We start from the raw sequence: 24,941 nt of genomic DNA, 5'->3' as shown, positions 1-24,941 counted from the left end.
ACAGCAAAATTAAAGAAAAAGTGATGATGATAAAGATGACTGTTTCTTTATTATTGGCAGACATTGTCACATCACAATATCCGACAAAACATTTAGAATGTGAAGTTGAGCCATCTGGATGCAAACCTGATTTAAAACAAAATGTGTTGATATTACATTGTTTTTATGTTCCCATTTGGGACTGCTCTGTAATAGAAGCAAAATTAACAAACAAATAAATATTGAATGGTACTGTGTCATGAAGAGTACTTGGAGCTGTTGTTATTACTTCAAGTCTATACAAGAGACACATATATATTATATTACATTGGATGTATTCTCAGCACCAAATTGCATGTGACATTTACTGCTTGATTAAGGTAGAGAAGCTTAGTTGCCCCCTTCTAGGGGTGTGCACAAAACTGGTTTGCCTGGTTCGGTTCAAGTCCGAACTAGATTTGAACAGAACCGAGCATGTTCGATTTTTCATACGCTCAAACACCCCCTGGCCCGGCTCGAATTTGAGCTGGGTTGGGGTTTCAGACTTTTAAAAAAATGTTTTTTAAGGATTCATTGCCTCTGGGGGGCACTGCCATGACTGGGTGCAGGGGAGGTATCTTCTGGTGGTTCCCCTTCTCCTCGCTGGCCTCCCCCAGTCTCAAAATGGCTCGGTTTAGGCGGTTTTGGGCCCATTCTGGGTCTCTGTGTAATGATGGTGGCTATTTTGGAGGCCATTGTGCATGCGCAATGGACACCTGTGCTACCTGGACACTTGTTATCACGGACACCTGTTATCAGCATGCTGATGACAACCAAATCTATTTCTTCATGTCGTCATCATCATCAGGAGAAGGCATAACTCCCTAAATGGCTGCATGGAGGTGGGGATGGACTGCATGGGGATAACAAACTGTGACTGAATTCAGATCAGATGAAGGTACTTTGTCTTCAGTTTCAGCTGTGAAAAAGGTTTCAGCTGTGAAAAAAGCAAATTCCATGCTAGGGATCATTAGGAAGGGGATTGAAAATAAAACGGCTAACATTATAATGCCCTTATACAAAACTATGGTGCGACCACACTTGGAGTACTGTGTACAATTCTGGTCACCACATCTTAAAAAGGACATTGTTGAACTGGAGAAGGTACAGAAGAGGGCAACCAAGATGATCAGGGGCCTAGAGCACCTTTCTTATGAGGCAAGACTACAACACCAGGGGCTTTTTAGTTTAGAAAAAAGACGACTGCGGGGAGACATGATAGAGGTTTATAAAATCATGCATGGTGTGGAGAAAGTAGAGAGAGAGAAATTCTTTTCCCTCTCACACAACACTAGAACCAGGGGTCACTCCATGAAATTGATTGCCAGGAGGTCTAGGACCACCAAACGGAAGTACTTTTTCACACAACACGTGATCCACTTGTGGAACTCTCTGCCACAGGATGTGGTGACAGCCAACAACCTGGATGGCTTTAAGAGGGGTTTGGATGACTTCATGGAGGAGAGGTCTATTAATGGCTACTAGTCGTAGGGCTGTGGGCCACCTCCAGCCTCAAAGGCAGGATGCCTCTGAGTACCAGTTGCAGGGGAGTAATGGCAGGTGGGAGGGCATGCCCTCAACTCCTGTCTGTGGCTTCCAGAGGCACCTGGTGGGCCACTGTGCGAAATAGGATGCTGGACTAGATGGGTCTTGAGCCTGATCCAGCAGGGCTGTTCTTATGTTCTTATTGTGTGGGGTTGGAACTCAGGAGATGATTTTGATCTGTCAGTTCTGGCTGGGTCACATTTCCCCAGAAGGAACAGGTACGCAGTTTGGGGGTTCTTCTGGACTGACATCTCTTCCAGGCTGAGGCTGTGGCCTGAGGTGCTTTATATCAGCTTTGGCTAATATGCCAGCTGTGTCTGTTTCTTGAGATAAATGATCTCAAAACTGGTCATTTTGACTGTACATATATGTACAAATGTACATATGCTGGTAACCTCCGGACTTTACTACTGCAATGCAATCTAATGTGGGGCTGCTTTTGTGCGTAGTCTAGAAACTATAGTTGGTACAGAATGCAGCTGCCAGGTTGGTCTCTGGGTCATCTTGGAGAGATGATACTAAAAGAGCCACACTGGCTCCCAATAAGTTTCCAGGCAAAATACAAGGTGCTGTTTATAAAGCCCTAAACAACTATAAAGCCCTAAACAACTTAGGCCCAGGGTATTTAAGAGATCTTCTATGCCACAAGCCCCACTGCTCATTGAGATCATCTGGAGAGGTTCATCTGCAGTTGCCACCAACTCCTCTTGTAGCTTCGCAGGGACATGCCTTCTCTGTTGCTGCCCTGAGACACTGGAATCTGCTCCCTGCTGAAATAAGAGCTTCCCCATCTCTGAAACCTTCTTTAAAGTCTCTAAAATGAAGAATGTAAAAAGCCACAGTCCAGTCCAAGAACTCTAAAAATGAAGAATGTAAAAAACCACAGGCCAGTTAAAAAACTTGGCTAAAAAAATAAGACTTATTTTTTTACCCAATTTTTTTGGACTGTGGCTATTTACATTCTTCAATTTTAATCTGTTTGATGTTGTTGTAAACCATCCAGAGTAGAAGTTTGGGGTGTTCTACAAACTGGATAGATAGATGGATTAGATCAGAGTTTCTAACCTTGGGCCCCCAGATGTTGTTGAATAACAACTTCCCATCATCCTCAGCCACAAAGGCCATGTCTGGGGATGATGGGAGTTGTAGTCCAACAACATCTGGGGGCCCAAGGTTAAGAAACCCTGGATTAGATAAATAAAGCTACATTCCATGATATTTTGAAGTCTACCTAAGATCAGCCCTGCTAGATCAGACCCAAGGCCAACATCCTGTTTCCCACAGTGACCCATCGGATCCCTCTGAGAAGCCCACATGCCCTTTCCCCTGCTGTTGCTTCCCTGATATTTAGCGGCATCTTGCCTCTGAGGCTGGAGTTGGCCTATAGCCATCTGATTAATAGCCAATGATATAACTGTCCTCCATGAATTTGTCTAAGCTCCTTTTAAAGCTGTCCAAATTAGTGGCCATCACCGTGGCAGAGAATTCCAAAGATTAATTATGTGTAGTGTGAAAAAGTATGTAGTGTTAGAAATACTTTCTTTTGTTGGTCCTAAATTCCCTTGTAATCAGTTTTATGGGATGAGCCCTGGTTCTAGTGTTGTGAGAGAGGGAGAAAAAGATATTTCTGCCCACTCTCTCTACTCCATGCATAATTTAAAAAACCTCTACCATGACTCCCTATAGTCACCTCTTTTCCAAACTAAGAAGCCCCAGATGCTGTAACCTTACCTCATAAGGAAGTTCCTCCAGGCCCTGATCATCTTGGTTGCCATTACAATTTCTTGTTTACACAGTCAGGGAGGTGTTATTGACTGGTTTGTTTTATCCAGACATCGAGTCCTTTCCAAGGACCAGGGATGTCAGAATTTTGTTATCAATATTGTTCTTGTTGTTATTATAGATATCGTCGCAGAATATAGGCTGTTTCCAGTAAAGTTGCTTTTTGTAATTGGCTGATGGTGATTTCTGTGGCCCCTATGGTGTTGAGGTGGTCTTCAAGTTGTTTTGGAATTGCACCTATGGTGCCGATTACACTGGGATTATTTTGGTCTTTTTCTGCCACAGCCTTTCAATTTCCATTTGTAGATCTTTGTATTTGGTGATTTTTTTCATTTCTTTTTCTTCTATTCTGCGATCCCCTGGTATTGCTATGTCGACTTGTTTTGACTTGTTTTTCTTTCTTCTCGACTACAGTTATATATGGTGTATTGTGTGGCAGATGTTTGTCTGTTTGTAGTCGGAAGTCCCATAATATTTTTAAATCTTCATTTTCTACCACTTTTTCAATTTTATGGTCCCACCAATCTTTGGCTACAGGTAGCTTTTATTTTTTGCAGATGTTCCAGTGTATCATCCCTGCTACCTTGTCATGCCTTTGTTTGTAGTCAGTCTGTGTGATCTTTTTACAACAGCTGATTAGGTGGTCCACGGTTTCATCTGCTTCTTTACAAAGGCGGCATTTGCTGATTGTTGTTGATTTTTTGACTTTTGCTCTTATTGCATTTGTTCTTAGTGCCTGTTCTTGTGCAGCCAATATTAGGCCCTCTGCTTCTTTCTTCAAGTTGCTATTCTTAAGCCATTGCCAGGTCTTGGTGATGTCTGATTTTCCATTTATATTGTGCAAATAAAAAAAAATATTATTTTTCCATTTTTCTGCTCGGTTCTTGACTTGTTCTTTCTTGTAGGCCTGCTTTGTTTCATTGGTGTTTAATAGTTTCTCGTTATTGACCATTTTAAGTGCATCTTCTTCGCTGTCCTTGATAGATTCTTCAGGGCCTCTTTTCTCCACCTCTGCTGTTTGATGGACTTGTAGCATTCCTCTTCCACCTGAGCTGCAAGTCCATCAAACAGTAGAGGAGGAGAAAAGAGGCATTATTATTATTATTGTTGTTGTTATTGTTGTTAGGTGCCCCATAGCAAATTGTTCTCTGGGCAGCTCATAAAACAGCATAATACATGAAACAAAAATACATAACACATTAAATCATAACAGACCAAAAGGAGGAAAAGCAAATACAAAATACAATAAAAAGCAATATAAAAACTCATTTAGAATCAATTAAAAATCAAATTTGAAAACCAATATTTAAAAGGCCTGAATGAACAAAAAGTTCTAAAAGCATCTAAAAGAACAAAGCAATGAAGCCAGGCGAACCTCACTATTCCATAAATGGGGTGCAACCACAGAAAAGGCCCTCTCCCTAATGGCCACCCATCTCACCTTGTTTTGCAGTGGCACTTGGAGGAGGCCTTCCAAAGAAGATCTTAAGGTCCGAGTTGGGGCATATGGGGCAAAGCGCTCTCTAAGGTAACCCAGTCGCAAGCCATTTAGGGTTTTAAGGGTTAAAACCAGCACTTTGAATTGGGCCCAGAAATGGATTGGGAGCCAGTAGGGGTGTGCACAGAACCGCACAGCTGCGGTCCGACACTGTGGAGGGGGTTCCTTCAAGGGCGGGGAGGGTTTACTTGCCCCCTCCAGCTCTCATAATTACTGTAGAAATTGGGGCGGCAGGATACCTCCCTGCCGCCCCTTCTTGCTGCTCAGTGTAAAAGGCTCCGACAAGCCTTCTGCACACGCACACACCACGCGTGAGCTTCACTTCTCCCGGAGGCCCAGTCTACCCAGCCTCGGCCCCTGCCGGTGGGTAGACCGGGCCTCCGATCGCCGGAGGCCTGGTCTACCCAGCCTCGTCCCAGTGGGTAGACTGGGCCTCCGGCAGTAGGAGGCCCGGTCTACCTGCCGGCAGGGGCCGAGGCCAGGTAGTCCGGGCCTCCGGGAGACGTGAAGCTCGCGCACATGCACAGAAGGCTTGTCGGAGCCTTTTACATTGAGCAGCAAGAAGGGGCGGCAGGGAGGTATCCTGCCGCCCCAATTTCTACAGTAATTACGAGAGCTGGAGGGGGCAAAGCGGTGGGAGGGGTAAGTAAACCCTCCCCGCCCTTAAAGGAACCCCCTCCACCCGGACCGGACCGGCCAGGTCCAAACTGGTCCAGACAGTCCGGAGGCCTTTACAATGGCCTCCAGACTGGTCCGGACCCATCCCTAGGAACCAGTGCAGCTGTCAAAGCACTGGAGTAATATGTTCAAAATGTCCAGTCCTAGTCAATAATCTTGCGGCCCTATTTTGTACAAGCTGCGGTTTCTGGATCATTTTCAGGGGCCACCCCATGTACAATGCATTGCAGTAATCTAAGTGAGCGGTTACCAGAGCATGAGTAACTGTGGCCAAGCTATCTCTGTCCAGGCAAGGCCACATTTGGCGTATCAGCCAAAGCTCATAAAAGGCACTCCAAGCCACAGAGGCCACTAGAGCCTCTGGTGGACAATGCTAGATCTTCTGCACCTTCTCCAGTTCTACAATGTGTTTCTTAAGATATGATCACAAAAACTGTACACAGTACTCCAAATGTGGCCACACCATTGATTTGTATAAAGGCATGATAATGTTAGCATTTTTGTTTTCGATCCCCTTCCTAGTGATCCCTAGCAGAGAATTTGCCTTTTTCACAGCTGCCACACACTGTCGACACTTTCTTTTTGTTGTTGTTTAAATTTTTATTGATTTTAACAATATCTTAACATTCACATCACATTAAACAAATATTAAATTCCCGCTCACACCTCCTCGTGAATCACCAACTATAGAATTAACCCTTGCTATAATAATAATTCAAAACATATATCTTAAACCTTACAAACTCGATTTTGATCTACCCAACCTGCTAATATTAATAAATTTCAAACCCTGTTGTAAAAACAATATTAGGAAAATAGTTCTTTAAGTATAATAAGAATGGTTTCCAATCTTCTTTAAAGCATTCCAAATTTTGGTCTCTTATCAGTACTGTAAGTTTTGCCATCTCCGCATATTCCAAAATTTTTATCAGCCAATCTTCTTTTGAGGGCAGTTCATTACTCTTCCATTTCTGTGCATATATTATTCTGGCTGCCGTGGTAGCATACATAAAGAACGTTAAATTGGTTGTAGAAAACACTCCTTGCGTTATTTCCAGCAGAAAGGATTCTGGCTTCTTAGGAAATGTCATTTTGAAAATTTTCTTTAACTCGTTATATATCATGTCCCAAAAGGCCTTAGCCTTCCTACAAGACCACCACATATGAAAAAAGGTTCCTTCAGAGTGTCCACATTTCCAACATTTGTTTGAAACATTTTTATACATTAATGCCAGTTTTTTAGGTGTCAAATACCACCTATACATCATTTTATAATAATTTTCTTTTAAAACATAACATGCAGTGAACTTTAAATCAGTTTTCCATAATTTTTCCCAGGCTGCCATTTTTATTATTATACCCCACATCTTGAGCCCATTTTACCATAGTCGTTTTAACCACTTCATCTCTTGTCTCCTCCAAAAGCAAGAGCTTATACATTTTAGAAACTAATTTTTCATCATTTTCACACAGCTCCTTCTCAAATCTTGACATCTGATCCTCAAATCCAACTTTAAGATCCTTCTTATAAACTTCATTTAACTGATGGTACTGAAACCAATTACTAACCCAATTTTGTACTTCAATTAAACTTTTTAACTTACAGTCCTTTTCTTGAAAACATAACAAATCCCTATAGGTACCCCATTGCGATTGCATATTTACCTCTTTACGTATTAAAGCTTCAATCGGGGATAACCATAACGGAGTTTTCGGTCCCAACCATTTTTTATATTTTACCCAAACTCTCATTAAACTCCTTCTTATATAGTGGTTAAGAAAATCTTTATGTACTTTACTTTTGTCATACCACAATATACTTTATTTTTGTCATACCACAGACTGTCGACACTTTCAGCAAGCTGTCAACCACGATCCCAAGGTCCCTCAGTAACTGACAACTCAGACCCCATCAGTATATATGTGAAGTTGGGTGTTTTGTCCAAATATGCATCACTTTACATTAACATTTACTTGCTTACATTGAACCACATTTGCCATCTTATTGCCCACTCACCCAGTTTGGAGAGATCCTTTTGAAGCTCCTCACTACTCTAAATAATTTAGTGTCATCTGCAAATTTGGCCACTTCTCTGCTTTCCTCAACTTCTAGATCATTTATGAAGAAGTTAAATAGCACTGGTCCCTGTACTGATCGCTGGGGGACCCCACTCCTTACACCCCTTCATTATGAAAACTGTCCATTTATTCCTACCCTGAGGCTCTCCACACAGGCAGTGTGGACAGCTGAGGAGAGTTTGGCCTGCTCTCCCCATACACAAGCACTCCGCCCTCACTGGGCAGCTCGATTGTCCACCCACACAATTACCGGTTCTGTTACAGAGCCGGTTGGGGAGGCAGGGATCGGGGGCCACTTGGCCCCTCAAAGTCCCAGCATGCCCCATGCAAGTGTGCAGGGCATTCTGAGGGGACCCCCAACACTGGGAGGTGTGTGTCACTGTGGTGCAGAGCTGTACTGCGGCAGCACATGATCACCAAAATGGGGTTAGCAGAGCACTCGGTCCACTAACCTCATTTTAGGGGAGGGGTATTTAGGCAGTCTTCCTTAGCCCGCTTTCCAGTGGCTGTGCGAATAGCCTCCCTGTTTTCTGTCCTTCAACCAGTTACCAATCCACAATTGAACCTCTCCACTTATCCCATGACTGCTAATTTTACCCAAGAGCCACTTTGTCAAAAGCTTTTTGAAAGTCCAAGTATACTATGCCAACCAGATCACCTGCATCCATGTGCCTGTTAACACTGTCAAAGAATTCCAAAAAGTCAGTGAGGCAAGACATGCCCTTGCAGAAGCCATGCGGGTTCTCCTTCAGCAAAGCCTGTTCTTCTATTTGTCTGACAGTTTTGTCCTTAAGTATGCTTTCCATCACTTTACTTGTCACAGACATTAAGCTAACCAGCCTGTAATTTCCCAGATCCATAGAGTGAGAGAAAATCCTCAGAATTTGAAATTTGGCAGTACTATTGCAGAATAATTGTTTTATTACTCTCTATGGAGAGTAGTGATTGAGTATGGGGAAAGGATTTTTATCAGAGGTAGGAAAAATAGATGTAGGCTTGATCAGGGTCTGAGTTCTAGAGGAGCCCGGACTACTCCCTTTATTTTTCTCATTGTTATCAGTCACTTTTTATATCATCTAACTTAATTAAAGGTTTGCATGACTTAAATATTTGAACTGTGCAAATCTTATTTTGGAACTGCATTGTGTGTGTATATACAGTCCACTTGTTTTGTGTCTGGTTGCATTTGTTTAATGCTGCCATGGAATTGTGCAAAGTGTTGCAGCCTCAGTTCCTGAATATGTGGCAGTTAGAAACTGCCACCTGTCTCTGGTAAGAAAGACGAAAGCAAGCACAGAGGGAAAATGAGCTATCTTCTAATATCCATGCTGAGGGAACTGGGGATTCTGGCTCTGGATAAAAAGGCTGTCTGTGAGTGAAGCTGTCTGAAGGGAGCATCTCCAGTAAGATGACCTTGTGGTTGCAAGCTCAATCTCTGCTCTCTTCACCAATCCATTCCCTTTTGTTGCTTTCGAGGGGCCAGTAAAACAGGGAGGAGCTTAAAATTTCCTCATACAGGAAACTACCAAAACATTGGCAAAGAATTAACATTTTTGTTACATGAAGGATATTTGAAGGGTGCCATGTCATAGTCCAGAAACTAGTCTTTCAAGGCTACTCACTAGGCATAAGATTTTTTTTTTAAGGGTTGACATTTCATTTGAAATTCAATGTATTAATTGGTGATGGATATACTTTTTCCAAGGGGTATGGAACATAGTTTCCCCAACTTTTTCAGAATCCACCCACCCAGTGACCATTTCTAGCAAATGAATCATCTCTTGCATTTGAGGCCAGAGAGAATATCTCTGGCCAGCATTTTTTGGACTCACATGTTTCCCTCCATCTCCCTGTCACCTCAGAGAGAAGATACCATGCAAGCTGATCTATATCACACTTACTTTAATGCAGCATCCCCCTGGAAAGAGACAAAACAATCTTTCAGTACACAGAGATGTCCCAGCATACGCTTAGATTTTTTAATGCTGGAAACTTTTAAAACACTCCACATTAACAGCTAAAAGGCAGCTCAATTTGAGATAATTTTGAGATAATTTTATAAGGAGAGCGTTAATAAAATAAGGCACAGCACTCTGTGTTAGCTCTCCCCACCCCCTCTTTTTTTTGGCCTGAAAACTAAAGTTATCACCAACCATTTTTTAACCAAATATTTAATCTGTGCCAGTACTGGAACTGAAAGCTAGCTGTTATCTTATTAAGAAAGTTGCCACCATCCAAAAGAGGACGTGTCCATTAAACATTCAGTGTGTTACCTGGGCCTACTTGGGTGGGGGAATAATCTCATTTCTCACACTTGTTGTTAGAGGCTGATAATCAGTTATCACAGCTCTTTTAAAAAGGAAAACATTAACTCCAGTGATCAATGAATAGCAACACCATAGAAGCTAGCATTAACAGCTGTCTTCAAGCTTTTAATGTAATGACAACTGTCATTAAAACTGCATTTTCATTAAAATATAAAATACTACCTAAAAATACAAACTGCTTCTGCCATATAGAACGTAGAAGTAGGCAACACCAGTAATTAGTGAATTGGAAGAAAAGGCTGGTAAGGCTAAGATGGCTTTCTGTAATGCTACTCTGCTCTCCACAGGGAGCAATATATCTTAATTTACTTCCTATCACTTTTCTATCCTACTCTTCAAGGCAGAAAACACGGGTTGTATCCATACAACAACCCTGTCAAGTAGGTTACATTGAAAAGTGCAATGGGTCAAAGGTCAGCTAGTGGGTTTTATGGATGAGCAGGGATTTGAATCCAGGTAACCAGGTAATTTATGTTTAACAACTTTTAGTTCTTTTTAGCGCAATAAAAGGTCTTTTTGTTGAGAGTTGGAGTTAATATGTGCATTGCATCACCAACATATTGACTTATACCAGGTAACTAAGGCAAACACTCTATCCACTACTCTGTACTGACTCTGGATTTACATACCCTAGATTGTCCCCACACCCACAAGCACAGCACCAATAAAACACAGAAACAAGATCATGGGAGAAAGGGCCACAACTATATTAACAATTTAAAGAACTGGATTTTTGATGAAGAAAAAAACCCACCCCTGGCAGTGGGCAATTGAAGAAAATTTTATGATTTTTTGGTTTAGTCCTCCTTGCCCACCTATGAGAACTGATATAATACCTATATTTATTCATACTGTGGGGCTTAGTTTATGGTGTGTTAATAGTAACAAGTCTATTCTTGCTAGTTTTTGACAGGTTGTAATAATTCTTGCCATTGTGACTGTTGTACCTTGTAATACTTCTGGTAGTCAAAAGTGGAGGGTTGCAAGGCCAAGTTTAATAGCTAAGGCAGTTGTTCGTAGAATGCAAGCTGGTTGATTTGTTAGTTGGTAATATCTCATTGTCCTGTATAGCATGCATTTTTTGTGCTGGAAAATAGGATTATTGCAGCTACGGCAGCTTGTGTGAGAAAATATTTGGGTTAGGCTTCTTGGGCTCAAGGGTGGTGTTTGCACCACTCCCCTGATTTAACTGGTCCAAGAATGTTCACCTGTGTAACCCCACCTACCATTGCACAACAGCTGCACTGCCCCTGCCTGTTTTACATAACTAAGCTAACTAAAATGGGGGTACAGAACAGAGTAGGTAAAAAAAACACCCCACACAAGGCCAATCAGGGGTGGGGGAAAAATCTTTCTTGTCCTCCAGTAGGACAACCAGCAAAAGCCCATTCTGTACCCCAGAATGGGAGAGCTCACCCAGACCAAACTGAGTCTGGGAGGAAGCAGGCTGGCCTTCAATGAACCAATAAGCCCTGCCCCCTCCCAGACAGAGCCAATCAAATTCAGCCCTCATGCTTGTCCATCTGAGGGGGTGGGACAAAGCCACCCCCGGCTGGCACCTGGCCATTGAGTGGCTTCATTCTTGCAGTCCAAGGTGTCACTGATATCATTGTATGAAATTTAGCAGCCCATTCCTCAGAATACCCTTTGCCCTCCTACCCACTTGATTCCCTTGCCCAGAATCTTACTGTCTCCAGTGCTCCTATATCCTGTGTTGCAGTCAGATTACCAATGTATCCTCTCTTGAGATGCTATGTGAGGTTTCTCCAATCCGCCCTTTCTCCTTAGATACACTTTGCAGAAAGAGAAATGTGAAGCCAAGAGATTTATTATTTGCTGTTTTTGTTGAACAAGATTCTGAAATCTGTCATTAGGCTGCATCATATTTGCAGTCTTGCAGTCTTCAGAGTAATGTCATTACATTATGACAAAACCCGCTTATTGTCATGTTCATAAATACAGATAAGCAGAAATGTATGCAGACTTCATGACTGAAGTACTGATGCAGTTTTCAGCACTGCATATTTCAAGTTTTGGATGATGAGAATCTGGGCCAGACCCCAGTATTAAATTGTACAGACTATGTGCCAGTGTCTTTGTGCAAAAGCATTGGGAGAAATATTGCTTGTTATTTAGTCTCCTTTTGTTTCCTGCAAATTTCTTTGATGTTTTCTTTTGAGTAGTTATGTCTAAATTCATCTCAAAAAATTATTTTAGGCAAATTCGGTGGCAATTCTAGTCTAAGATTTTTTAAAAGTTTGCTCACATGATCAGCTTCTATGCATGAACTTTCTTCACCAGCCCTGGACTTCCAAAAGGCTATACAGTGATGCCAAGAAACCACAGCATAGCGCGCACACACACACACACACACACACACACACAACCCTGGCTAAAAACCTGCAGCAAGAGGTGCCTTGGAAATGGAACAGGGGGTGTTCATGGTAGGGAGATGGACGTTCAGCTCACAGAGCTGAATGGGATTGTTAACTTCAAATATTTTGTTAACCACAAACTTTGTGAGAACCAATGTGATTTAAAGTAGGCAGAACTAGATGTTGCTGGGCATTGGGCAGGATCTAGACTAAGAAAGTCATGATTAACAAAACACCAGTGCAATGGGAGACATATCTATGTAGCCCAGTGCTTCTGAAGAGTTCCAGACTACTGCTGCTACTTTGCATTTCTTCTTGCTGTTCCTTCCCAAATTTATTTCTTTTGGCATCCCCCTTCCCACACATTCATGATGTTTGACATTATGACATCTTTAAATTAAATAGCACTTCTAAAATGTTGCTACTGTATGAAAATCTACTCAGAATCTGTAAGGCTTACCAACATCAGAGAGCCCAATAGTCTTTAATAGGTTTTTTTTTACCCCAACAGAAAGGGATTTATTTAATGGGGGGGTGGGGAATGGTTACTGCTCCAGTCAATGGCATACTGAGTCAAATAACCTCATTTTCAAGAAACCAATCACTGAAAGGTGATTGAGGAGAGCTCATCTTGTGGTAGCAAGCATGACTTGTCCCCTTTGCTAAGCAGGGTCCATCCTCGTTGCATATGAATGGTACACTACATGCGTGAGCACTGTAAGATCCCACCCTTGGGGGATGGAGCTTCCCTGGGAAGAGCATCTGCATGCAGATGGTTCCAAGTTCACTCCCTGGCATCTCCAAGATAGGGCTGAGAATGATTCTTGTCTGCAACCTTGGATAAGATGCTGCCAGTCTGTGTAGACAATATGAGCTAGATGGCCCAATGGTATGAGTCAGTGAGCCTCTCCATATGAGCAGTTTGGAGAGCCAAGAAGCATTTGGCAGGGAGAGCGCGCTTGGCCCACTCTCTCTGAACATGAGCACTCTGCCCTCCCTGGTCGGCCGGATCAGCCACCCACCCAATTGCCGGCTCCATCATGGAGCCAGTAGGGGTGGCAAGGATTGGGGGCCGCCAACTCTCCGGAAGTTCCAGGAGACCCCCAACACCAGAGGCTTGTTGTTGCCTCCTGGTTGGTGTGTCTCCTCATGAGGTGCCACGGCACAGAGCCACGGCAACTCATGATCAGGAAAATAGGGTTAGAAGAGGGGGAATTAAGCGGGCTAGCCACTGGAAAGCGGGCTGGGCTCCCTTAGCCTACTCTCCAGTAGTCGTGATAATAGCCTCAGTATATGGCAGTTTCTTATGTTTCTATGAAAGCCTCTCAAAGGACCCAAAGAAAAAAATAAATTACTGCAAAGATCACTGCCACCAAACTAAGGGCAAAGAGACCAATTAGGAACAATGGATGAGGAAATAGCCATTCTGCCAGTGAACAACACAATGCACATTTGTTTGCCTGGCCTGCTTGCTACTGTCAGTTGCCTTTTTAGTTTAGAGCCAACTGGGGGCAGGCTCAGAGAGCAGAAGACAAACACACAGGCTCATGCTCATAGACATGCTACAGGCATGATCATTGGCAGTCATATACAATAACCTTTGGCCTCCTCCAAGTCAAGTGGGCTGATGAATGTGGTGGGCCCTGGGCAACTGCCCACCAGATGAGATGGCTCTGACCTCACAAGCATGTTATGAAGGAGAGGGGGAGGATAATCTCCTGCTTGTGCTACTCTGAGTTTCTTGATAGAAGGGTAAGATACACATAATTGTCACAGCATCTTCTGTTAACTGGAACAAATACTTTTATTTTAACCAAGGGCTACATAGCAGCATTCCTTCCTACTACATATCTCTGGCCTTGGTTCCTCTTACACTGCTACTATAACCTCATTTTAAAAAGAAGTGAAATTCAAACAGGAAATTCAAAATACCCACTTTGGTTTGCCACATGTCGCAGGCATGGGTGTCCTACAGGTTGGCAATTGCTGTCCTTGGATTCAGTTGCTTATTTCGTTCAGAGCTGATGGGTGGGATTAAAGTGGGGCCATGGCTGTATAAGGTATATTTGTATATTTATATGGACATACTTTATCCCACCCTCAGGAAAAACCCTGCAGCCCATGATAGAAGACTTTCTTCTTTATAACTGGCTTAAGTGTTTCTTGTAGTCTTTAATCATTCCATAGTGCACACACACACACACACACACACACACACACACACTCCACTTTAGAACATCTCTGCAGTCAAACTTCCTAGGCCAATTACAGGACTACTTTAAAGAGTTGTCTCTTGATTATAAGATCGCACCAGGATTTTCAAGAAAATTAAAGCTGTCAAAAATATACACAATTAAAATTTGTAAAATTAATGGACTGCAAAGAGTAAAGGGTTTGCAGTAGGCAGTCCAGATGATCCGGTCAACAGGAGATGCTATTAAAATGATCATGATAAATGGTGACAGGTAGAGATTTTCTAGGCTGAAAATCCTATCTGTTGGAAATACCAAGGGCAACCTTCAAAGAGCTTTGTAGCTGAAAAGTGATGTGTTTAAATTATCTGCCAATTTATGGCCAGCAATGTGATGGGAAAGTGGACTACTTAGTGTCATCATCATCATCATCATCATCATCATTTCTTACTTTTCTATACCACCCCATCCAAAGGCTCTGGGCAGTGTACAACAAGTAAAAAACAAAGGCAAACTCTATTTGAAACAAGTTACTTAAAACAATTTAAAAACAAATTTAAAACAATTCAAAATCATTCAAAATCAATTAAAATACTTTAAAACAATTTAAAAAACTTGGAAGGCCAGGCCAAACAAGTAAGTCTTTAGGGCTCTCTTGAAAACCAACAATGAGTCCAAATGACGGATATCTGTCGGGAGTGCATTCCATAGACTGGGAGCAGCTACAGAGAAGGCCTGGTTCCAAGTTACCATAAGACGCACCAATGGCAACTGGAGACGGACCTCTCTGGACGTGTATGATGGGGATCATACAAAAGAAGGTGCTCTCTAAGGTAACCTGGACCTAAATCATTCAGGGCTTTAAAGGTAATAACCAGCACTTTCTATTTTGTCCAGAAACATATTGGCAGCCAATGCAATTGCTTGAGAACAGGCATAATATGGTATCACCAGGCTACCCCAGAGACCAATCTTGCTGCCACATTTTGGACTAAGTGAAGTTTCTGAACTATGTACAAAGGCAGCCCCATGTAGAACACATTGCAATAGTCAAGCCTGGAGGTTACCAGCTGATGCACCACTGTTATGAGATCATTCTCTTCAAGGAATGGACACAGCTGTTGAATCAACCAAAGTTGATAGAAAGCGCTCTTGGCCATAACCTCCTGGGATACCAAGGTGAGGCCTGGATCCAAGAGCACTCCCAAACTGCAAACCTGTTCCTTCTGGGGGAGTGCAACTCTGATCTAACTCATCGCTCAAATTCCACTCCCCCCCCCCCGAGCACCTCCGTCTTGCTTGGATTCAGCTTCAATTTGTTATAGCAATAGCAATAGCAATAGCACTTACATTTATATACCGCTTTATAGCCGGAGCTCTCTAAGCGGTTTACAATGATTTAGCATATTGCCCCCAACATTCTGGGTACTCATCCCTTCTGGGTACTTATCCCTCATCCAGCCCATTACTGCCCTAGGCAGGCATTTAGGGAGTGAATGCCATTTCCTGATGGTGATGATAAGGAGAAATAGATATGGGTGTCATCAGCATACTGATAACACCCTGCACCAAATCTCCTGATGACCTCACCCAGTGGTTTCATGTAGATGTTAAAAAGCATTGGTGACAGAATGGAGCCCTAAGGAACTCCATATAATAACTCCCATTCCGAAGAGCAACCGTCACCAAGCTCCATCTGGAATCTGCCTGAGAAACAGAAGTTGAACCACTGCAAAGCAGTGCTTCTTATCTCCAATTTCCCCAGGTGATCCAGAAGGATACCATGGTCGATGGTATCGAAAGCCCCTGACAGATTTTTTTAAAAAAACACCCAACAGAGTCACACTCCTTATGTCGATTCCCTGGTAAAGGTCATCCGTCAGGCCAACTAAGGCCATCTCAACCCCATAGCCCACTCTAAAGCCAGTTTAAAATGGGTCTAGATAATCGGTTTCCTCCAAAGCTGCCTGGAGCTGCTTAGCCACCAATTTCTCAATCACCTTGCTCAACCAAGGGAGATTGGAGACCAGCCTATAACTATACATCACTGAGGGAACTAGGGAAGGCTTCTTAAGAAGTAGTCTAATCATTGCCTCCTTCAAACAAGGAGGCATCCTACCCTCCCTCAGTGATGAGTTAATGATATTAACTAGGCCATCTCCAATAATTTCCCAGCTAGATAGAAGCAAACAAGTAGGGCAAGGATCCAGAGAATAAGTGGTAGGCCACACTGCCCCAAGCAGCTTGTTCATGTCCTCAGGCATCACAGGTTAAAACTGATCCAATATAATACTGCAAGAGGGATTGATGGCCACCACCTTAACAGACTCCGGTGGAATCCAAGTTGGCCTGAATACAAGAAATTTTGTCCAAGAACCCATTAAAAGGATTACAGCAGAACATAGTCTCTGGGGTCTGGTTTGAACTGGAAGGAGCCTGAATCAAACTCCTCACAACCTGGGACAACTCTGCTGAATGAGAACCTTCAGAAGCAATGTGCACAGACCAGAATTGTGGGTTTTTTTTGCTATGTCCTGCCACATTTGAGCCAAGTTCTCCTCCATGTGTTCCTGTCACCTACCTTGCTGTTTCAGACCCGGCAACTCCTCTGTATACCAAGGGGCCACTTTTAAAGCAGGTCAGAACGGATGTTTAGGAGCAATTGTTTTTACTGCTCTGGTGAGTTCCCTATTACAAGTTCCCACCAGGGCATCAATAGAATCACTGGCAGAACCAACATTGAAACCCTCCAAGGCCTCTTGAAATCCTACTTGATCTAGTAGCCTTCTCAGGTGGACCATCTTGTATGACACGAAGGTCAAATGAGGTGTCTGGGACTTGGATGAGGAGTCCTGTGAGCTGAGTCTGGGACTTAGTTTATTGAACTATGACAAACTGTGTGTGTTAAGGCCTCAGAGCCCATTTTAAGCACTGGAGAGAATGTGGATATGCAATAGACTTGTAAAAGGATATTCTCCAATGCATTTGATAGGATGGGTAGAATAATTTTCTGAAATATTCTCTCCCATTTTAAATAATCAGGAGAATATTCTTTTACAAGTCTTTTATGCAACATCTGCTCTTGTAGCTGTCGGGTAAAATGAAGTCTCTGGATTGGTCAGACCTCTTGCTCTTGTAATGTAAACATAGTGGCATTCCCTCCCTATTTCACTTCAATTCCTGGAATGATCCCCATTCCAGTTCAGTACCAAACAGCTTTGACCCTAGTTTGGATAATGCTTGCCCCAGGATTGGATCCATATATGAGATTTCCAAACTAATGATTGAACAATTCATTCATTTGAGCAATAACCATTAAGCTTCTTGGAAAAGGATGGTAGGCCTGAGACCGCTTTGGTTTTTGCTTTTGTCCTGATCATAATGGGAATGTAAGACAATGGTATTGCCAAAGATATTGGTACATGAAAGTTATCCTATTGGATGTATGTATTGGTTGGTTTTTTAAAGAGGAACTTGCAATATCATATCCACTGTGGGAACTATTCTTTCTAGGCTACAACCACTTTCACACATAATGTGGAACAAAAGTTGAAGGGGCCAGAGGTTGCCAAACCTGAACATCAGAATGCAGGACAGTCCTCCAGAACTCTGTTTCGGCATGGAGAGTGACCTGAGGTTCTGCTCTCCTAACTCCAATTTGTATCCTTGGGTTGTAGTGAGTTTCGCCACCCCAACCCGAGGTTTAATGCAGTCTGCATTACATCTCAATTTGGAAGCACAGGCTGTGTTCCCTCAAAATGGAGTTGAGGGAGGAAGCTCCTCCCTCTCTCTGATTGTCATTGGCTGTGCAAGAAACCCAAGAATTTTGGATTTGGAGGGCTTTGATAGAAGATTTGGTTGGCATGCGTATTTATTTTATGATAAGACCAAAGTACATAGGGACTTTCTTAATCATTACATCAGAAGAAGTTTGATAATAGTTTGGGAAAGAAATAAGAAATACTTAGAAAACAAGGCACCTCTGTGGTTATCCCCGCTAGAAGCTGTTATGTGTAAAGAAGTGAATATGAAAACCAGATGGCCAACATATAATGAAGTGTTGAATAAGTGTGATAATAAATGAGAACTTAAAAAGGAGGAAGAACTAAAAGATAGAGTGACGAACTGGTTTCAATATTATCAGCTAAATGAAGTTTTTAAAAAAGATTTGAAAATAGGCTTTGAAGAGCAGAGATCAAAATTTGAAATAGAGTTATGTGAAAGTGATGTATAACTAATTACCAAAATGTACAATTTGTTATTATGTGAAGAAACAAGAGATGAAGTGGTAGAATCAACAATGGTAAAATGGGCACAAGATGTAGGTCATAATATTAACTTAGAGGCCTGGGAGAAGCTATGGAAGAAAGATCTTAAATTTACAGTGTGTTATAATTTAAAAGAAAATTTAATAAAAATGATGTACAGGTGGTATTTAACACCTAAGAAACTAGCTTTAAGGTATAAAAATGTATCTAATAAGTGCTGGAAATGTAAAGATAGCAAGGGGTCCTTCTATCACATGTAGTGGTCCTGCAGAGAGGTAAAGAGGTTTTGGGATATGATTTATGATGAACTTAAAAAGATTTTTAAATGTATATTTTATAAGAGACCCGAATCCTTTCTGTTGGGCATAATTAATGAAGAAATCTCGAAAGAAAATAGAAATTTATTCCTATATCTTATGATGGCGGCTAGAATGCCGCTTCTCGCCTCTGTGCCCGAGCAGGTGAGGCGGGAGGTGGGGTTGTGCACCCGGCACCAGGAAGCAGACACGGAAGCACCATCTTGGCCCCCTCCACGTGACCAGGGATAGTCCAGTCAGGAGAGGGGTCCGGGGGAAACAGCGTAGCCCGGCAGCAGGGGGGGAAGCGGGGCTAAACAGAGGTTTGCCCCACTTCTGTGGCAGGAGAGTGTGGGTGTTGGGTAGGTAGATTCAGGGATTGGTGTTTGGCTGGAGGGCCAGTTGGGTGAGGGGGGGTCAAGGAACAGCCTTTCAGGGCTTTGACGGCCCGTAAGGTTGGGAATGGCCCCCACTCGGGGGTGGGCGCGACTCACCGGCTCAGAGCTTTGATGGCTTGGGTTGGGGGGGTGTTGGACCACCCCCCCCTCGGCGGGTTGGAGCCCCGCGGTGAGAGGAGGCCAGGACTTGGAGCCTGGCCAAATCAGGACCCGGATCTTCGCCCTGGCGTGGGGTGCTCTTCACTAGGAAGGGCCACCACGCGAGAATAGTACCCGCACTCTAGTGTATTGGGACCTTGTTGCAAGTGTCGCTACCTCTGTACAATAATAAAAGTGGCCCTTATTTACTCCAACTAAGAGTGTCCTGTCTTCATTGGGGGGCCTGGGGGTGCAATGGTTCTTGCTTAGAAATGGAGATCTGTGGAAATTCCAGCAAAAGAAGAATGGCTGATGAAGGCATATGAATATGCAGAAATGGCAAAACTTACTGTATTAGTAAGAGATCGTCACATAGAAAACTTCGTAGAAGATTGGAAACCCTTTTTGCGGTATATGAAAAACAATGTGAATTTGAATAAATTAATGGGGGTTGAAATGTAAAAATAACAGTTGGGGAATTTGTTATAGTAATGAAACTAATAGATTACTATGGTGATGAAAACAAGGATTAGGACATAATAACCAGATACATAAATACAAAGAAAATATTTACATGAGAGCAAATATGGATGTTGCAGTATAACTGTGTTGAAAGATGAACAGGAAGTCACACTGATATGTAGAAAACTAATAAAAATAAAGTGCAAAGTCATTGGCTGTGCAGGCTGTCCTTCTTAAAAAAAAGTAAGCCTGCACAGCCAGTTCTCCCTCCTCTCTGCAGTCTCACTAACTGCAGGCTCCCTGCTCTCTGCTATGTTCAAATTTGGAGAGGAGAGTCGGGTGGGTGGGGAACTGCAGATCCATTGGACCCATAGTTCCACATTATGTGTGAATACAGCCAATGTCAATGAGAGTAAAAGTGATTCAGTAGAATGAAGGTGGTGGTGGAGGGGGTGGATACCCTAGGATGAATATAATACAAAAGCCTTATATTCTTAAAAACTTAACATGGCTACTAAAAGGCAGCCCAGATAAAATACTTGGGCTTTGGCAAAGAGCTGTGTGTGGGGTTGGAATAGGGTGGGAGGAGAATTCCATTGAGCTTGCGGTATGTATAGTTGATGTAAACTCCATCATCATTGACTTGTATTGCAGGGATCCTGAGATGAAGACACTGTCCCTGTATGTGTGAGCTGCGCACCTCTGCTGGCCCATGACATTTTTCTGCCTGAAGCAGAACACCAAATGACACTTTCCTTTTTCTCGTTCCCCCACTGTTAAAATCACACCCTTGATTATTTCCTGTTTTCACATATTTCTCCCTTTGTTTTCTATTAGAAAAGTTAGAGGGAAATTAGTGTGGTGCCAATTTGCCTTCCTTCTTCTGTAGGCCATCTATGGGGAAGTGCTGGGTGGGCTGCCATGTGGCCTCTGAGGACTGGCCCACAATCAGCCAGCTGAAGCAACCTACATCATCCTACTTTGTGGTAGGGCTGACCCACTCAGAACCTCTGAAGTCCTAAGGGGCATGTGGCCTTGGCGCTCAGAGGATCGGTGTGCCGGGGCTCGTCCTGGAGATGAGCTCCCCCACATTGTCCAGGTACTTCCTCTAGTGTCATCCTAAGCACAGTGCTTTGCCTTTTCCTATAAGAAAGAAAAATGACAGACTTCATTTATAGGAGCAAAAGTTGAATGGTGCAATCTGAAATAGTTATCAGTTTTTCCAACTGTGTTCCAGCCCATTTATAGTTCACACTGTCCCTTAGAACTTAATGGGAGCTGCTGAGAATCAAGCCAGCTCTAGTTTGCATAGCTGTGCCTCTTCATCAACATGCCCCCTCCTGGGGTCCATTTCTTGAAGAAATACTCAGGTGTGTGTGTGTGTGTGTGTGTGTGTGTGGTTGCATAATATTGTGTTACACTAGATTATGTGTGAAGCAGAAAGAGGATAGAATGGGTCCTGGAGAGGCTGCTGTTGTAATATCTACATCTACTCTAAGACAGGTTCAGTAAAACTGCTGATGATTACCAGGGATCTAGAATTATAAAGTGAAATAATGTAGAGTTTGGAGTGTTTCTAGTGTAACCATTGAAGACTCATTGCATAGCTCAGGAAAAAAATTTAGCACAAATATATAACAAATTAATTAGCATATGTCTCCTATTCATTCATCTTTTATGACTGGAGACTGTTTTGGCAGAGGATGCTCACCAGGGGCTGCATGCTAAACAACACATTTACCTTTAAATTGAGAGTTATTTCCCAATTAGGCTATGCTAACTGCCCAAAGCTACTGCAGGACGCTAAGAGGAAGTGCCTTCAGCTATATGTGTGAATGTACACAAAATGTATGTTCAATTTAAATATATTTGCTTCAGCTTGCATCAACTCCCCCTCTCTTCAAAAAGTTAATTAATCATTTAATATATAATTATTTTTCTCTAGGAAAATTTAAAGCTACCGCCAACCAGTGAACACAAACATGACTGTATCTTTCCAGCAGTTGGCAATGCTGAGTAGCAGCAGTGCCTGCCTCTCTCTCTCTCTCTCTCTCTCTCTCTCTCTCACACACACACACACACACCACTTTCAGAAAACATTATATTTTGAGTTGCAGTAACCAAACAACTAATGTTTTTTGCTTCTAAAAACCTGAGATTTCTGAGGGGGCCTGATGATGTAACAAGAATATCAGTCCTGGTGGGGGTGGGGGAAAGATTTTCTACTAGGCATGGCTAGCAGTAAATGACCAGTGAACTGGGTGAGGGGGTGAGATCAAGGATATTTATTTTTCCTAATATTTTTGAGGAATTTTTCTAATGGGAAATTTCAGAAATTTCTTTTTTCAGAATGACTTCAACTTTTTAAAGTATATTTAGTGTTTTAAATTACTCGTACAGCCAATTATACTGTTGCAAAACTTCTAGTCCCTGAAGGGGAGTAATGTCTGTGAGGCTACACTGGTACGGCTCCAATGCAGTTAACTTGAGCCCTGCTGTACACACTTACAGCATGCAGCGAGGATACAGAAGTTCTGCCCCAGCCTGCTGATCATAGAAACATGCACAATCACACTTAGAGCATTCACCTCTTCAGCAGAATATCCTAAGTGTGAAAAGTGCAGGTGGGAGGGTGATTGATGTGCCAGAGACATGTCAGGGATGGGACACTATTATGACTTCCCCACTGCACACTGTAAGCAGGTACAGCAGGGGTTGGGAAGAATGACAGTCTGGACATGGCTTTGGGCAACTTTGTATGTACAGGATGCCCTCAGATATTGTGAATTTTGCATTCATGGTTTCAGTTATTCACAAGCAACGTCCTTGTACACCAATTCACTTATTGCGGGGGGGGGGGGTAATTTCAGCCTTTTGCAGGCTTTGTAATTTCCCAACCCAGCCAAAGCCCAAAGTCGCACCAATAGCTAAATTTATGTGCAAGAGAGTTGCCTCAGACAACCTTTGTAATGTTAACCTTTTCAATACCCAGGGCTTGCAGTCTTCCTCCCAGACAGCACGTTCAATGCATGTTGCTCCCCTTACCCAGCATTTTGTGTAGCTCTGTGAATTCAGCTGCTTGCTTTCCTCTTACAGCCCACACCATGCATCCAGGCTGTGAGACTGAATGAGGGTGAAATCCAAACCCCAGACTGGAGCTGCTGATCTGGCTGGAGGCTGTAAAGCACCTTTGATGCTTCTCAGCTGATCTGTACCTCTGATGCATGGTTTGGATTTTACCCTCATTCTGGGCCATAGAGGAGAAGAAGTGAACCCAACAGAATTCACGGAGCTGAACAAGATGCTGCATAAGGGAAGCAACCTTGGCCATGTATTTAAGGCAGGGTGTGTGGGGAGATGGGTGACTCCAAGCCCTGGCAACTTAAAACCATTTTAAACATTAACATGTGGTTCTAGTAAGAACTGTTTCAGCATTTGTGGTGGTATCGTGGGATGTAACCCCCATGATATTTGAGGGTCTCATGTATTGCACGTTGTAAATACAGGGTTCTAAAGATGCTGACCTGATGAGGTTTCCATATTAATGATTAAATAGCCCTTTTCAGGCATGGATGCTACTTGTGGACTCTATTCCCAAGTATACTGTCCATGAAAGCATGCCTGTGCTCTGCACAGACACACAATTTAACCTCATTTCCTTGCTTTGCATGATTACAGTGTTTGAAGAGAGAAACATGCAGAAATTCTTCCCATGAGCAGAATGCCAGAGAATCCAGGGTGGATTGATTTACCAAGAGAAAACCTCAGTTTAAATCACTGATTTAAATCACGTTTCCCAATGATGCTTCTTCACATATTTCTTAAACAATGATGCAAATCTGATCAGTAAAACATGTTAATGTACAACTCACTAGCGCATTTACAATGTCTAGGTGGGTATACTTGGTGTAAATTTCTAGATTATTTTTTTTTTACTAATTTAGGAAATAATGTATAACACCTGTTTTTTCCTGTAATGCACACCTTAACTCATTATCGGTGTCAAGCTGCACTACATCTCTCTGTTGCACGGCTTATACTTGACACATTTTCCTTTTTACCTAGGGAAGGCATTTCTTCAAAAATTTCCCAGACAGAATGTGACTTACATCTAGAAGTGATAGTTTTTCTGTGGCAAAGTGTGAGGCAATAGAGCAAGCTGTGTACTAAACAATGCCTTCCCTTTTCCTTTCCACTGTTTTTCCATTCCACTTCCTTTCCTATATTGTGTCTCTGTCTTAACCCCTCTGCCTTGACCCAGCACCACCACATAACAATAGTCATACTATCCAACTTGTGTCTTTGCATATATGACTTTAGTTTGCTTAGAAACAGAAACAGAAAGCCCAAAAATGTCCCAAAGCAAGTTCTGTTAGTTGCTGGGCAGACTAGAGCCAGTTCATGAGATGAAATTGAAATTAATGACCATGTTTGATTGGTAGGTAACTCAGTGGCCCAGTTTGGACATAATGCTAAACCAGAGGTAAATATGCCAGGGGTTTGATTTTGTGATCATCTGAAAATGTGAAGTCATGGATTCGTCACCCAACCACAGCTTCATTTTCTCTTCCAAACCTGAATTTGAACCCTTGGCTTGTAGTGAGTTTCACCGCTGAAACCTGAGGTTAGAAGGCAGCAATGTGTCATCTGAATTCTGCCACTCCTATGACCTAGGTTTTGTGTGCTAGATCCTCCTGCAACCATAGAGAGGTCAACTCAGAACAGCCCATAAATGTGTCAGTTCTAGGGCGGCTGTGTTTCTTGCTGGCCGCCCCTCTGAGCTCATGCCCTGCCCTCTGCCATCTCTTTGCTCCTCTTGCCAATGCTTGGCAACAGAGGTGCTAATTCCCAGCAGTTCCTGCATTTAAAGGGATGCCATGGCACT

The sequence above is a fragment of the Hemicordylus capensis genome, chromosome 3, assembly GCF_027244095.1.
Source record: "Hemicordylus capensis ecotype Gifberg chromosome 3, rHemCap1.1.pri, whole genome shotgun sequence".
Taxonomy (NCBI): domain Eukaryota; kingdom Metazoa; phylum Chordata; class Lepidosauria; order Squamata; family Cordylidae; genus Hemicordylus; species Hemicordylus capensis.
Note: the sequence above shows the minus strand (reverse complement) of the source record.